Source organism: Oryctolagus cuniculus, chromosome 2 (genome assembly GCF_964237555.1).
Source record: "Oryctolagus cuniculus chromosome 2, mOryCun1.1, whole genome shotgun sequence".
In the NCBI taxonomy this organism is placed as follows: Eukaryota; Metazoa; Chordata; class Mammalia; order Lagomorpha; family Leporidae; genus Oryctolagus; species Oryctolagus cuniculus.
Genome location: NC_091433.1, coordinates 71,596,848 through 71,614,243, shown reverse-complemented (window position 1 = coordinate 71,614,243; position 17,396 = coordinate 71,596,848).

The following is a 17,396-nucleotide window of genomic DNA, read 5'->3' as shown; positions in this document are numbered from 1 at the left end:
TCTTGGTGAAAAAGCTACTGACTCTTGAAGTATATCTGAGAAACTGTATTTAGATTAAACACATGATCTCATTTGCTTTTCACAGTATTCACATACAGATTCTCATGGTCATTTTCCATATAAGAGTACTGAGACACCATTTCATACAAATGTCATCAAGCTAAAAGTCCATAGCTGTGATTTCAATCTATTGACTTTCTGACTTCAAACTACTACTCACTATTGCAAGAATGTCTCAGGACCTCAACTTAGAAATTGACACCCGATTGATACCTTAAGTTTTGAGTCCATGTTAATATTCTTGGTATTGGCAATTCTACATCAAGAGATTTTTCTTGGGGAAAATATCATTTGTATAAAAATGTATGAGGATACTCATGGCAGTGTTGTTCTTAATGAAGAAATTTTGGAGATAACCTAAAGGATTAAATATAGGAAGTCATTAAGCAATTTGATCCATCAGTAGGAAGCTATGAAACTATCATTCAGAGGATTATTAGTGACATTTCAAGTGTGCACAGTAAAAAAAAGAGACTATAAAACAGTAGGCAAATAATCTCAAATTTGTAGAAAGATACTCAAATATTAATAGAGAATGATATAATTCAGGCTAATATGGCTTTATATAACCTACTTCTGTATATAATCCTAAATTTGTTAGGTGAATCCCTATACATGTACACACACACATGTACAATGTCTTCAAAATGTTCATGGAAAATGCATCCTAAATGTAAGGATTTCAATTTTTGCACCAGAATAAACTCCTACTAACTTGTAAATCATGTCTGAACAATATGTAATTTTCACTAATTAGGATGACATTAGTTTTAAAAACAGCCCTTATCGGAGCAATCCACTCCCCACTCCCCAAAATGGCTTACAGAGAAACAATACACCTCAGTTTAAGGTGTTGTGAGAAAGGGGAATATATTTCTCATGAAGAATTTCTTCTTGGGGCAGAAGACAGAAGAAACAACAACTACAAGTATTTACAAACTGAATGTGGCTTTGTGTTAATGATAAAATTCCTCTAGCACGAAGACAAAGCCTCAGGCTCTGTGATGGTAATTATACTTATGAGAGCTAATATTTATTGACTGAACTTACTATGTGTACCACGCATTTTCCTGCCCAAAGTGCATTTTTGTGTGATTTTTTGTAACAAATGATTTCCGCATTTAGTTGACCAAATTTATTCATTAAAGTGCCTGAAAACATTGGATTGTTCGAGATCTAGTTTTTTTTTTATTGAAAAGATTTTTTATAGCTTAATTTTATCTGTTGGGCATCCCTTTCTAACCCATGCTCTATTAAATGGTCCTAATTCTTTAATTTCTATTATTTTAATTTCTTATTATGTAATATGGTAATATCCAGTTCATTTTTGCCTCGGGACTCCAATTACTTTCAATGAGCTATTTAGGACATCATTATAGTGAGATAAGAATTTAACTTAAGGAGTGAGTAGAAAATTAGTGATCTCTAGAATGCTCAGAAACAACTACTAGTTTTTTAATACAGTGCTACAATCTTTACCAAACTAACAGGAAGGCTCTGCATTTATGCAAATATTCAAGGGACTCATCTTTCACAGTTCTTGAGAATGTACAACCGCTACCTTTAATCCCCTGAAATTCTGGAACAATACTGAACAAGTACTATAGATCTAAAACTATAGAGTCCAGAAGAAATGACATGTAATTAATATGACAAAAACTTTGAAATGAGGTTTTGATGGTCATATTTTATATTAATCAGAATAAAAGCCATCAAATTCAGACAGAAAACAAAGTTGAATAAAAGTTGTTAGCCAAGGAATCATACAATTTGAGGACAGGGATGGTCCTTAATTTACAGATGACGCGACAGAAATTCAGTGAGGGAAAATACTTTGTTGGAAGTCAGGTGATGGGTGCTATTTTGATGGCTTGATGCTTAGCACATTGTTTTCTGGTATACATTTGAAGGAGAAATTTTGAACTTTTTTAAAAAGGATCACTGTTCTCTAATATTCACCGGTATTAAAATGCCTTTATTCAGAGACCTGCATTAACTTTCATGAAACAGAACTGGATCTTCAGAATTAATGTTCCATGTGGAGTGAACTGTCCCATGTGCTTACTTTGCATGAGTAGGTCCTCTCTAAGTAATAATTGGGAGAAAAATAAAAGTCATAAGAAATAACAAGTACATTTCCCAAGGGAAAGTGACAGGCTCTGCTGCCATTATCTAAAGTAAAATGGATTTTATTAATTAGTAGCTGTATTAACAGTGTGGAGCATAAAACACAAATGGTTTCATTTGTTGATGAATCACAGCCCTTCTCTAATTCATATGGTCCTGATTCTAACTGGTTGGGTATCATATAATCAGTGTCCAATATCACTAGCCACCTCACATTTTAAATTTAACAGGAAAGTGAAAGTCATGATTTCAGGTTGCCTCACATTTCTCCTCATTTTTCTTGTCTTTGATAATGAAAAAATGTGCAAGTTCACAGAAAAAGGTCTGGAGTAGAGAAATCATTGGGTATTTTTCAGCTATCTGGTTTCATCTTCTCAGTAGAGAACATATGAGTGATATGGATGTGACTCATATATAATACTCTCTTTTTTTTCTGTTATGTAAACATCCCAAAAAGGGAAACAACATTAAAAATTGAACCCAGGAAAAATGCATCACTATGAATTATGATTTAGCGGCAAAGTCACTGCAGGAGAAAGGGAACTTGTCTTTCTTACCCTGATGGTACTTGTGATAAAATAAAGGAGGATGTGGCACTGCTCTCTTTGATAAATTGAGCACTAGAAAAGCCATGAATGTGAAATTATCTAGCACATGATAAATCTGCTATAATAAATAAAAATCCAATAGTCAGAAGAAGTAGGAACTGCGTGAGGTACACTTTGCTTCACACTCAGCCTCTCTAATTCTGGACAGGATTCCTGGCTCTCTGAGGACTGTTTAATTAGGCTCTTTAGGTCACGATTACCACCACAGAAACCCTTGCCTGGAAATCAAAAGTCATGGAGCATGAAAATTTCACCTTTAAAAATATTCCCAAAGGATTTGTCAGAATGAATGTAGAGTTAGTTGAAAATTCGTTGTTACTTTCAAATTAACAGGAGTGGCCTGCTCCAGTTGACCTTCTGAGAAGATGTTACATAGAGGCATAAGATGAGTTTTTTAAACATGCTTTCAGTTTGGTCTGCAAAACCTGTCTTGGCTTCCAGGCAACCATAAATGTCCTATTTTAAAGTATTTTGCAAAATTCTAGAAAGTATCAACGGAAAGTCCCAATTTGCACCTTTATAATTAAGCTGATCAACAAAGATATCTAAACACTCTCAAGACCAGCATGTCATTAATGTCTTTATGACAACAAGTGGAGAATTTAAATTCCTTTTAATTAATTCTTGAACAAACCTCAGGATTCAGAAATCTGCTCATAATATTTTCAAGTTGTTGGAAATATAACCGTCTCATACATTGAGTTGAGCAAGGGTTAACTGATACCCCATTTTGTTCTAAAAGGACCTCCATGGCCTCAGAAGGCTGTTGAATGGACAGATCAATGCCAAGCTACTTCACACTTACCTTGGCTCCCAAAGGTCAAGTCAGTAAAAATTCCTAGGTTTGCAGTTAAAGCAGCCAAAATATGTGAAAAGGACTAGAAAATTTCTGTGATTAGGAGAAACAAAGTGTTAGTATGATATTAAAGGTAAACTGTTAATATTTGTTTAAAATTTGTCTCTGTTTCTTGTATTCAAAAAGGGTTTTTTAAAGATTTGTTTATCATTTATTTAAAAGGCAGAGTGACAGAGACAGAGATCTCTATCCACTGGTTTATTCTCCAAATGGCTGGAGCCTGGAACTCCATCTGGGTCGTCCATCTGGGTCGTCCACGTGGATGACCACAGCCCAAGTACATGGGCTGTCTTATGCTGCGTCCCCACGCACAGTAGCAGGGAGCTGTATCTGAAGTGGAGCAGCCGGGACTTGAACTGGAACTCATATAAGATGCTGACATCATAGGCAGCGATTAACTCACTGCGCCACAACACTGCCCCTATAGTAAGTTTTTGAAAGTGCTGTTTCTCATATTTTGATCAATTCCAAATGTTCCTCTTTTACTCCCTCCTCATTTCCAGTTGGCTTTAATCTTAGGAGATAAACCACAGCAGAAATGAATACCTGTAGTAATTTATTTCCACCCTTTTTCTCCCCACTCCTGCTAAATCCAAGTCTGGGAACCATTCCTTCTCCTTGCCTCGGGTTGAGTGATATGACAAGGAAGAAATCTAGGACAGTTGGTCTTTGATTTAATTATAAATATCAATGTAGTTAAGAAATCAGAGAGGACTCCAGGAAACAGAGAATACTAGAGAAGATTCACGACTGGAAAAACTCTCAGGGTAGGGGTTGGGAAGGTTGGGATTAGAATGGTGGATTTTAGAGAGAAAAAGACATGTTTTCTGTGTCCCAAGAACAGCTCTGGGTTGTCAGCAAATTCTAAACCTTTGTGAGACTTCAGAGCAGAGAAGACCCACACCTGAAGAGAGTCACTAGGAGGTGATGGGGATGACATGGCTGTAGAGTGAGAGTGTGGGACATGGTTGGTTAGAATTACTAATTTCCATACTGTAGGAGGTTACGTGGTATATCAGAATGAGGTTAGATAAGAAAGCACAAAAGAATATTTAATCCCTGTTCTGCTGATTATCTTCTTGTGGCCTGTTTTCTTATGTGAAATGGTAGATTTGGGCCAGATGCTCTCCAAGAACCTTTTTGGCTCTGTCAATGTGCAATGTGCTTCTGTGAGCCTTTGCTACTTGACTTGCCAATTTGTTGGTTTGTGATACCAGATTAGGTTTGCAGGACAAAACAGTTATCTAGGAGCTTGACACTTGGTTGGTCAATAAATACTAATTTCTATCACCCTCCCTGCTCAAGGCATTGTCTTGTTACCACTCATTCCCTTTTACTCAAATTTAAAAGGATGCTTCCTAAGATCTAATTAACATGGAAAACCATGATTTGCTCCTTTTTCTTAGTTCTAAGGGCAGGTTCTGTTCTTCAGAAGCCATGCAATGGGCTGATTTGTCAGTGTATTTATTCCCAAGAATTCCTTTCCTTTTTTTTTTTTTCAATCTGTGGTTGAAAGGTTCTTTTATCAGTGTTTTGAATAAGAGTGGTGGTTAGGTTAGTGGGAAGAACTGTTTCCTCATTGTTGATAAATGAAAAGAAGATTAATAATGTACTTAGGGTGGCACTTGGTTGAACTGAATTCCTGACCAGACTGATAGGGCTTTATACAACCCTCAAGAGATCAATCCAGTACTCTGCCTCTACATGTTCTTTGATAGAGCACTCAGGCCATTGGGCCAGTGCAACGTTCCAAGGGAGCTACCAAAGAGCTGAAGTTGGGTCCTGTGTGAGTTTCTAGAGATACAGGAAAATTCCAAGTCATCCCAGAGGCTGGGGGTCTATCAAAATTATTGCTGCAGGTGCATCAACCAGGGATATTGGATTTTCACTTCCATTTCAAATCTAGGTGTTCTTCTTCAGGTTCTTTACTGCTGCTACTGTCTGTGAGTCTTAGCCTTTCTGTGTTAGAAGTCTCAGCCAACTACTCTCAAGGGGACATTGCTTTTTAATAGGATGCATCTCTTATGCAGTTAGGTGAAGGGAGTCAGTTTTGTGTGTGTGGCTATACTAACATCCAATCACCTTTTTTTCCCTCTCTATTCTCCTGTCTGTTGATTTTCAGTTGCCTTTTCATTGGTTTCCTCATAACTCTATTCTTTTTTTTAAAGATCTATTTATTTATTGAGAGGTAATATGTTTCACACACACACACACACACACACACACACACAGAGAGAGAGAGAGAGAGAGAGAGAGAGAGAGAGAGGATCTTCACCCACTAGTTCACTCCTCAAATGGCAATAGTCAGGTCGAGCTTAGGCCAGGAGCCTAGAAGCCTAGAACTCCATCCAGGTATCACACATGAGTGGCGGAAGACTCAAGCATTTGGACCATCTTTGGCTGCCTTCCCTGGGAACTGGATTACAAAAGGAGCACCTGGGACTGGAATTGGTACTCTGATATGGATGACAACATTGCATCACTTGCAGTGACCCAATGCTTATCCTTCATCACTCTATTCTTAGTCCATGTCTAGGCTTTTATTCATGTACATGTTCCTTTCCATGTGTCTGAGCTAGAGTGGATTCAGGATCACAAAAATGGTGTTTTGGTTTATTCCTTCCACTCAAAATACTCCAGTTAGCTTTAGCCGGGTTTACTCAGCTGGTTTTTCTTAGTTTGAAGATCAACTGAATCATAATACTACAAGTCTGGGTACCCATTAAATGCAAGTCTAGGGGATCCCAGTACTGATAACCTGAGTGGGCATCTCTAGTTGGCTTATGTAGAATCTGTACTCTTACCAAACAACCTGAAGCTTCTTTTGCATATAAAGATTCAAGAGATGGCACCTATCATTCCCTTCAACTCCTAAATCTCACTACTAGGAGCCATCTCAGTTTACTCAAACATTTCTTTAAAGGAGATCCTTTTGATTTTTTAATTTTCATTGCTAGGAGAAGCTAAGGTAGTGAGTAGTTCACATGCCTCAATCCAGTAGGTCCATATCGTTAAGCACATTGTTACAGCTTTTACTTTATACATCCTACCAGCAGTCATGAATTTAACATATCAGAGCATACTATTTCTTCCAATACTCATCAAGGCAGATACATACGCTCTCCTGAGTTCCAGTCTGTATTACCATGGTATCCCTTATGCCGTTTTACTTGTTACTTTCCCACACAAGGAAATGATTGACAAAATAGGTGTTGGGAATATACATATTTGTATCCTTTTGATAGAACAAGATATTATATAGTCTGTAGCAGTCTGGCTGCCTGGTGCATTTGCTAAGTAATTCTCACTACCCTCTGAGTTGCTCTATCCTATTATATTCTCTTGTAGCATTTCCTAGTCACCCCTCTACCCCATGACCTGAAGTTGTACTCAGTGAATTCCAATGCCACTAATGTTTGTAGTTTTCACCTAACTCCCCACCAGGTAGTTACTTCAATCTCCTGCTATTGTTTACCTTTGATCCCTGTCCAAACCAGTGAAGCATCTCTGGCTCTGAGCCAGAAGATTTATAATTCTGCAATTTTAGAGGGAATGGTCCTCATGCACTGTCTTTCCCATGGGACACTGTTAGCAAAATGGTAATGTTTCCTCTAGAACAAAGCATTTAGAGAAGCTTAAACTAAATAACATACATATTATTATAAAGGAAACCAATTATGTTCAAGCATTTATCAAAACATTTTTAGGAATGCCTTACATGTTTCTTTGGTAATGTATTAAATAACAAGAAACAGCTGTGGGTTTGATGATTATTGTAAATCTGAAGAGCTGGTGATCATAAATGATATTTTGAGAGGTCTACAAAAGCTGAACAAAAAAGTTAAAATATCTATAACTTGGAACAAAATTACAATTACTGCTAATAGTACTGTGGTTTGTCATTTATATTCATAATTGAGGGAAATGCTATGAATTTTAGTAAGAAATTATAAAAAATAAAGGTGCATTTTACCATTTAAGTTTTTAGTTCCTCCAGCTGAATTCTAAGAACCTGTGGTCTAATTCTGTCTCCCAGTTTTAGTAGAGAACTATGGCCTTGACATGTAAAGTGCATTGCCAAGAGCACCTGTTTGTTGTTGGTCAAATGAGATCCCTATAATTAATTTCTTTCTTTATTTCTTATGCCACTCCCACTGCTTCTTCTTTACTGAATTATATGATAAGATAGATGTTACTAATGATTCTGCTTTGTAATTCTCCCATAATTCAATTTTCTTTGTGTCACATTTGATTCTAGTAATTGCATACAATTTTGTTTCTTTGATGTGCTTTTATTTTGTATTTGTTTTTATTTTTGAATATTGGTGCTGTGTGAATAACATATTAGGTTTCTTCCTCTGAGGATATCATAGTAGTTTTCTTAGTATTTTTGTTGTTGTTGTTGCTATCACTCAAAATACCATGTTCCTACCTCTTCAGAGAGAAAAAAACAAATCATAGCAAATATGTGGCATGAAAAGTGTTATTGTTTCAATCACTGTGGATTTAGAGTTTACTAGAATGTAACTTAAAATTTTATCAAGATGTGAAACCTAGGAAGAGATCAGAAGAGATTAACCAAATTAATAAATTCTTATGAAGAAAATAATTGACTTTGAATGAGTCATTGGGAGACCAGAGACAATATACTTTGCAAAATGGATCTCAGTCTCTCAGACTATAGTTAGATATAGTTTTTCCTGGAAGCAGGATAGATTACGAAGGACTAACCATTTTCTATATAACTTGGGTTTTATGCATTTGTATTCCTCCCAACTAACTGTTTTTGGATTTGTTTTTCCAAACTGTTTTTGGATTTTATTTTTATTGTGGTCAAGAATAACATTACTCTTTAGGTCTTATGTTGTTATTTCATTTTTCTTATATATAAATTTATCTTCTCAACTAGAGTACATGCTTTTTGAGGTTAGGAAACTGGTATAAACTATTTTATTTTCATCTTTTGTAGCTCTTAAAATGGCATTTGGCTACAAAAATTGGTACACAGTATAGTGGAAAAACACTCCAGCTTTTACCCAGATAGTTCAAAGTATGAATTCAACCTTCACTTCTTATTTTTGCCAAGTATTGGCCCATTCAGATACACTTCAGTTTTCTTACCAAATAACACTTATGCAGGGAATTTTTCAGTGGAAATGATACTGTGAAGAAAATAGTTAGGGTGTACCTGACGCATAGTAGGGCTTTGAGGAGATACTTAGTCTTCTTCTTATTATTCAACAAATATTTGTTTTGTTTGTTGATTTTACAGGATAATCTCAAGTGTCTTTCTGTACATTTTTTTTTATAGTAGTCTTAGAATACTGGCGCTAAGCAAGGTGAAAACTTATGGAGTGGAGTGACATGGAGCTCACTCATTCATTTTAGCAATTGTTTATTGCAGATGTGTCATTCTGTTTATCTTCTTCCTCTTTCAAATAATTGATCCCATGTAGCATGGGCCATGTTTCCTCTTCAGTTTTTACAACCCTGTTTACTAAGTCAGTGAAGTTGTTTATATTGCTTTCAAAGGGCCACAAAAAGAAACCATTTAGAAAGGAGAAGAATTATATTGGGATTTTAGGGAGCTAACACATAGCCCTCATTTATTTCCCATCTTGAGTTCAGAATATATTGAGAAAGTATCCAAAATAGAGGTAAACAGAGACCAGAACTGGAAAATGTACATCATGTATTTTCGAGGTTCTTAGGATCTTGAAGATGACATGAACTCAGATCTAATACTCCCCCTAAACATATGCTAATGGTTCCCCAAGCAAGACACAAAACTGGAGGCCATCCCCCACTCAGGCAGACAGAGCTCAAGCTGATCAGCCGCACGTACAGAGCAGAAAGAGGCATCCCCTGTCCAGGCATGCACGTCTGAACGGAGAGGAAGTTGCTGTGCTGACCATGTGTGGTTTCTTCTCCCTAACTCACTGGTAGGATCAGTCTCTCCTTTTCCCAGGAGAATGAAGGAGAGAGGCAGCAGAGCAGTGCAGTGCATTCCTCTAGCTGAGTGGTCCTCAACTGTGCTCCCTGGGTCAGAGCATTAGCATCATCCAGGGACTTATCAGGGGCCCCAGCTCAGACCTTCCCACTGCCGCCATGGCCCGGTGACCTGTGTTAAAACAGGACTTTCAGGCTATTCTGACGCAGACTGATGTTTGAGAACCAGTTTTCTAAGTGGAGTTTAACTCTAGTTGCCCATTAGCATCTCTTGAAAAAGTATCTGTGACTGGGTCTCAAGGGCAGAAAATTTCTTAAATCAGAGTACTTTAGGGTAGGGCCTTGGGAATATTTATGTGTTGGAAGCCCTTGCAGTGATTCACGTGTGTGACCATGTGTCCAGGGATACTGCACGGTTGAGCTCGTGCCAGGCAAATGGGAGTCCTGGGATATGGTTGCAAGGAACACACACTGATTATGGCTTCCAATCAGTCCTGCTGCTTAGGTATTCTGTCCCTCCTTAGTCCTTGCCACTGCACAGACTATGAGCTTTGTGGGAGAGGGAGTTCTTCAGACACGGGGAACTTAAAGGACCCCCTCTGACATACCTAAATGCATCAGGTAAATGCACCCTGCATTGTATTCAGACTAACAGAATACAAAGTAGGCATAAACTACCGAAGGTATTTTAAAGTGACTGTTCTGTATTTGAAAGGAATGTAGGCTTGAGAGTTCTTTTTGTTGACACTTGAGTTGATACTTCCAAGGACCAGTAAAAAAAACAGAAAAGAAACAAAAACCTCTAAGTCTGTGTGGCTATATACTTGTATTTGGATGACTAAAAGTTCTTCTTGGAGAGGGTTTCTTTGGAAGTGCACTGAGAGGTCTCCTGGGGGTAATGTGGCAGACTTTATGGTGGACTTTTTTGTAAGCATTTTGTATGCATGTTAAATTCATGGACAGCATTTTCCCCATAAAAATGTGCTGTGGATCCATTTAATACATTGCTCCATATAGAATGATTAGGAAGTGAGGTCATTTGAGCTGAAAAAAGAGCTTGATACCTCTTAACATTTCTTTGGGGGCCCTACGGGGCAGCTTGCCCTTGCCTTCTGCGTGGGGCTGCCTCAAGAACAATGTGGTCCAACAGAAATATTTGAGCTATAAATGGGAACCTCTGTGTCATTTCATATTCTTATAGTCACATTAAAAAACATAAAGACACATGCAATCTATTTTAATAATTTATTTAGCTCCATGTATAGAAAATAATTTTTATTTTAACATATAATCATTATAGAAACTACATTAAATCAATGTAAAATATTCTCTATTTTTGGCAATGAATTTTCCAAACCCAGTGTGTGTTTTGCACTCCCACATTTGTTATTTTAGGTTGGCCACCTCTCAAATGCTTGCTAGCCTCAGTAGGCTAGTGACAACTCTCTTGGACAGGGAGTTCTAGGATTTGGTTCAGGCACCCCATTTATCTACTACCTTCTTACAAATGTTCTGCTCTAGCAATTAGTAACATTTCAAATTTGATTTCTGAGAAGAAGCATAGTGTTTCCCTATGACAATTTCTATGTAAAATGAAGAGAATACTATTAATATTTGCTTTTAATTAGAGTTAAATAAACCTTTTACAAGTCCTATTACTTTTTGTGTGTTTCATTTATTTTATTTTGAAAAAATAGCAATATCTATCATAGTAACTTGGGCAGTGATTTTATTTTTTCCCTAAAGAAACGTTGAGTCTCCAGCCAGGCCAGGTTGAGATTGCATGGAAATACTAACTTGACAGAAATGTGGGCTGATATGTGAGTGCAACTACAAATCAGTAAGCAGCACTCCAGGAATTCTATAAATAAGGGCTAAAATGACATCCAGTTGTGCAAATAGAGATGGATTTTGAGTAGATGATTTTTATTTTCATTTCTTTGGCTTAGCCCAGAGTTCCTTCTTCTTGTTCTGTTGGACTTCAAATACTGATCAATGGATCACTGCCTGCCAGAAAGATAGCATGGCACAAGTGGAGATTATTGCATGACGGAATGCAGCTGCTAATGTGTTATTTGATGTATTGCAGCAATAAAGCCTCAATATTATTCATTTATTGGTCAATGTGATATTTGACTCTTGGGAAAAAACAATACATTGATATCATGGAGAACTAACTACAATGTCAGGGGCAGCTTGCTGGTATGCTTTATTTAAATTTTCATATCCCTTTGGCAGCTAATAATGATCTTACTTTGTTTTTCCCCAACTTTGGGTAGAGTTGGTGGAATAAACTGTTTATCATATTTTTTTTACATTATAAGTTACATGTATTTCCTCTTGTTTATTTTTTCTGAAATTAAGGCACATTTTGGAAATATACATAATTTTAAAAACTTAAATTTCAAAAAAAACTAAATATATATATATATATATATATATTCAATTTAGAAAAGATGGGAAGATGGGCTGTGTAACCAGAGATCACAAATAAGAAAGGGCATATTATAAAAAGAGGTAAAAGAATGAGGTGGTAGGGTAGTTTTGAAAGCATTTGATGGTGGCATTAAATCTAAGTCAAATCTTAAGACTGAGAGTCTCTGGGAGTCTTGAATAAAAAGTGGCTGCAGATTAATGATTCCTAATACAAAGCTCATTAACTGGGGAAAAGCTACCAAGACACACATGGAAAGATGTTTAATTCTTGAGATGTGTAAAAGTTTTCATGTGTTCCAGTTTTTAAAAGAATAGGACTGTAACACATAATTCAACAAATACAACACCTAGACTTAGATAGATAGATAGATAGATAGATAGATAGATAGATAGTAAAATGAAGGAAGAAAGGAAAAGAAAAGGGGAAAAGGGAAAAGAAATGGAAGCGAAAGGGGAGAAAAAAAGAAGAAAGGGGAAGAAGAGAAAGAAGTAAGGATGGGTGAGCAGGAGACACAAAGAGGAAAAGAAAGGTACAGAGCAGGGGTAAGAAGAGGGCTGAGTGGTCAGTAGCAAGTGTTGGGAGACTGCCTGTGGTGTTGACTTGGCTCCTGGCCTTCACTCTACCACATTTCTTCCCAATATGCTCTGAGTGATTAACTTTTTGGCCTGTATTCATGGGTATTTTGTACCCTTCATTCTTTAATGTTTGGAGGTGCTGCACTGAATGAGATGTTTTAATAATCCCACAGAGTACAAATTACTCCCTTAGCAGCAGTGTCAGTGATGAGAATAATATCAATGTGAGGTCCAAATGAAATCAAACAAAGAGTTAGTTAGGTCTACCTATGTACTCGAAATTTCCCATTCTGAGGCAAAGACTCTGGAGCTGAATTCATCGATCATTTGAAAAGGAAGTCATCTGTAAATTCAACACATACCTGAAAAGCAAAAATGAAATGGCATTTCTTTAGACTGCCGCCAGTAAAATGCCGAGTGAACATTGATAGAATTAATGTGCCTTCAAAAGTGAGCAGTGCGCCTTTCACCATCTTGAGGATCAGACCTAAATAGGGGTTATTTCAGCTGTGTGACTGCTGGTTGTGTTACTTGAGTTATGGTTCATTGCTAAGTCACAGTCCCTGCAGATTATTCTGGCAGCATACTTTGGAGTGGCAGGTTGAATCTAACCCATCTATCATGCTGCTGGGCCCAATTTTCCTTTCTGATTTCCTTGGAAGACTTTGGGTTCCCTTAAGGAAACTGTGTGGTACTTGCTATCCTTGATAGATGATCACAGTTTGATGATCAATCTAGTTATTGCTGAGAAATCTGATTTATGTGTTTTAAATTTTCTGTTTCCTAGACCTCACGATTTAGTAGAAAGAGATCAATGTATAACTTATACATTGTATTGTATATATTATACAATGTATAACTTATACAATGTATTGTATACATTAATGTATAAAAAGGGATATCTTTTTAGTGCTCTTGCATTCATTTTATGACATTAGATAAATAAATTTACACATAGATATTTTCAGTATTTGTTCTTTTGTATCTTGTGCTTTCAGTAATCATGGCCTTTGGGATTACCTATGTAAAGAATATAGGCTAAATGACCTGTTCACAGGTATACAGCTATAAGGCAGCAGAGTTATGATTTTTTTAAAGATTTATTAATTTATTTGAAAGTCAGACTTACACAGTTACACAGAGAGAGAAGGAGAGGCAGAGATAGATAGATAGATAGATAAATAGGGAGAGAGAGAGTGAGAGAGGTTTTCCATCCGCTGGCTCACTCCCCGGATGGCCACAATGGCTGGAGCTGCGCCGATCCGAAGCCAGGAGCCAGGAGCTTCTTCTGGGTCTCCCACGTGGATGCAGGGGCCGAAGGACTTGGGCCACCTTCCACTGCTTTCCCAAGCCATAGCAGAGAGCTGGATAGGAAGTGGAGCAGCAGGGTCTAGAACCGGCGCCCATTTGGGATGCCGGCGCTGCAGGTCAGGGCGTTAACCCACTGCGCCACAGCACCAGCCCCAGAGTTATGATTTTAATCTGGAATGTCTTTATTCAAAGCTGATTCTTTAAAGCACTTTGTATTTTTTTTCCTTATTTATACACTTAGCTACTATGAAAGTAGATTCTGGAGACTATGAAAAAGATTAGAAATAATATATGAAAGATTTAGAATAATAACTTGTGCACCATGGGCATTTAGTATGTCATCGTCTTTTTCATATTGTCATATTATTTTTCCAGATATGAAATTTCAATTTCATTTATTCACAGTTCTTACATGTTTTCTCATCTATTTTCTAAGTTTGCTGATTAGAAGAGGCAAATTAAGACAGAGAAGAACTTTCCCAGGAAAGGCCACTGATAGTTGTAAGAATTGATAGATAAAAGCCTGAAAAGAATGAAATTCTAAAATTGGGCACAAGAACAAAACAAAACAGCTTACTTGGAACACTTAGTTTAGGAGGAAAATTTTTGTCGAGATAGGTTTAAAGCTGGAAGGAAGTCAGGAATTTGATCAAGTTCTCCCATGTGGGTGGTAGGAATCTAATTCTTGAGTCATCATCTGTTGCCTCCCAAGTAAACATTAGCAGGAGGCTAGAACTGGAAGAGAAGCTGGGATTCTGATTCAAACAATCCAAATGTGTGTTGTGGGCATCCCAACTGGCATGCTTAACCAGCAGGTCAAATGCCCAGCCTCACGCCCTCTGATTTTTGATTGAACGCTAGAAATTATATATTTTATCTTTTATTTTACTGAATATTTTATATTTCTATAAATATTCTTCAGGTTTTTTTTTTAGTTGGAATCAGTTTAATTCTTTTAGGTTTGATTTCTAGGCTTGAAATATGAGAACAGAGCAACATTTAACCTAGGGCTGATTATCCCCTCTCACTGAGATAAGAGCTGCTGAGTTCTGTATTCAATCCCCACGAGAGATGAGTTCCTTACTCGGATTTGTTGAAAAAGACACTGTTTTCATTCCTGTGTAGATGCTGTTACTGTTCCCTCTAATTAGTTTGGGTGGTTCTTTTTTCTTGAGTCATTTCCTTATACAAATGTTCTAATCAGTATTCTGCTGAATACTCCTGGAGATGCAATGGTTCATCCTATGTGTCAACGTGATTGGGAAATGGGATGCTCAGGTATGTGCTCACTGTCTAGGTGTGTCTGCAGGGTGTTACTAAGTAAATTGACATTTGAATTGGTGAACCCAGTAAAGATGGCTGTCCTCCCTTATATGGGCGGGTGTCAACTGATGAACTGAAGACGTGAGTGGAACAAAAAAGGCTAAGTAAGAGCAAACTTCTCTTCCTGACTACTGGAGAAAGGACATTGGAGTTTTCCAGCTCTAGGATTTGAACTGCTCTTGGTGACTGTTGATGCTACTGGCTTTCAGACAACACATCAGCTGTCCAGGGACTCCAGCTTGCTAATTGCAGATCTTGGGAACTTCTCTGCCTCCATTGTCACATAGGCCAGTTACTTAAAATAAAGCTCTGTCTAGCTGTCTATCAAATATGTATTCCATTTTCCTATAGACATTTTGAAGTTCCCTCTTATACTAACAGAAACGTTGTGTCTTTTACCCTAAAAGCAAGGAGATTGGGATCGAGTATGTCCAAAATCAATCAGGTACTATTAGTGATTTTGTATCATGAAAACAACAGTTTTCAACTAAACACTGTTTAGTTGATTATGGTGAAGCCAGGTAGATACAGCTAACAATGGCTTAAAGTGGCTCAAAATACCTTGAGAAATATGGGGAAAAATTCCCTATTCATCCTGTTTCTCCAGAGGACCTTACTACAGTGGAGTTCCTACTGTGATTCTTTTGTGCTTTAGCTACTGCAGTCTCCAGACTTTCAGCTCCATGTCCAATGTCCTCGACTCACTGGAGTTGTTGAAATCTGGTTGAGTTCCACCTTCCTGCATCATAGACTGGATATTCCTTCACAGCATAAGCTAGAGCTGCTGTATGCATCACCACATCTGTTGATTGTCTCTCAGGGATTACTATACTCTATTAAGTGGTTCAGCGACCTGAAAAAATTTTTATGTATTTTTCTCTGTTTTGTTTTTTTTTTTTTTTTTTTTTTTTTTTTGTGGTTTCAGGTGGGAGAGTAAATCTATTTCATCTTGAATAGAAGTAGAAATCTTTGATCAGTGACCTAAATTATAGTTAGTGATTATCAAGCAAAGTCTAAAATATTCTTTATCAAATATAGTATTTATAAAAACATGATTCACAAAGTATTTTTATTCTTGTTTAAATGAAAACATGTAGTACATCTAATGGTAAAACTCAAGTATCTGAAAATATTTGGACTAAGAATAATTCATCCCAAAAGGATTTGAGGGGCAGAGATTGACCATGCTTCCTCTGAACAGACAGAATCTAGCAGTAAGGGTGATGGGAATAAGGAAGGGTAAGGAAGGTTGGCCAGGACATATGCGACATGGGCGAGCCCAGCTCACGTATGTTCTTTCCTTCTACCTTTAGCTCCTACGCAGTAAATTCCTGTGAGATCCATGAAGAGGCATTTCCTCATGGAAGCACATGCAATGCCACTATATGGCTCAGTAATTTTATTTATTTGTTTGTTTATTTGTTTATTTTACTTCTTAAAGTGAAGCTTCAAGAATAACTGGTGGCTGGCGCAGCGGCTCAATAGGCTAATCCTCCGCCTGTGGCGCCAGCACACTGGGTTCTAGTCCTGGTTGGGCGCCGGATTCTATCCTGGTTGCCCCTCTTCCAGGCCAGCCCTCTGCTGTGGCCCGGGAATGCAGTGGAGGATGGCCCAAGTGCTTGGGCCCTGCACCCCATGGGAAACCAGGAGAAGCACCTGGCTCCTGGCTTCGGATCAGCGCGATGTGCCGGCCACAGCGTGCAGACCGCGACGGCCATTGGAGGATGACCCAATGGCAAAGGAAGACCTTTCTCTCTGTCTCTCTCTCACTGTCCACTCTGCCTGTCAAAAAAAAAAAAAAAAAACAGAATAACTGCTGTTAACTCACACTCTGTGGCCTTTATAGGTTTCAGCCTGGTTTCATCTGTGCCCTATCTCTCAAAGATTGCCCATGGGTAATTAGTGCATATATTTTTAAAACTAAAATCAGATATACTTCTGGGTATTGCTTGATTCCATTTGATGGAGAAACCAGTAACTATATTCAGGTGGAAGAAAATGATTTCTGTTTCCAGAGGTCATTTTCCAGTGTTACTGAGAAATGCTTCTAAGGGTATTTGGGGACATGATGAAGCACTGGAACTACTTCTGCCTGTCGCCACCACAATCAACTAAATAGTGCACAATTTTGTTGTTTTTTGTGATGAGAA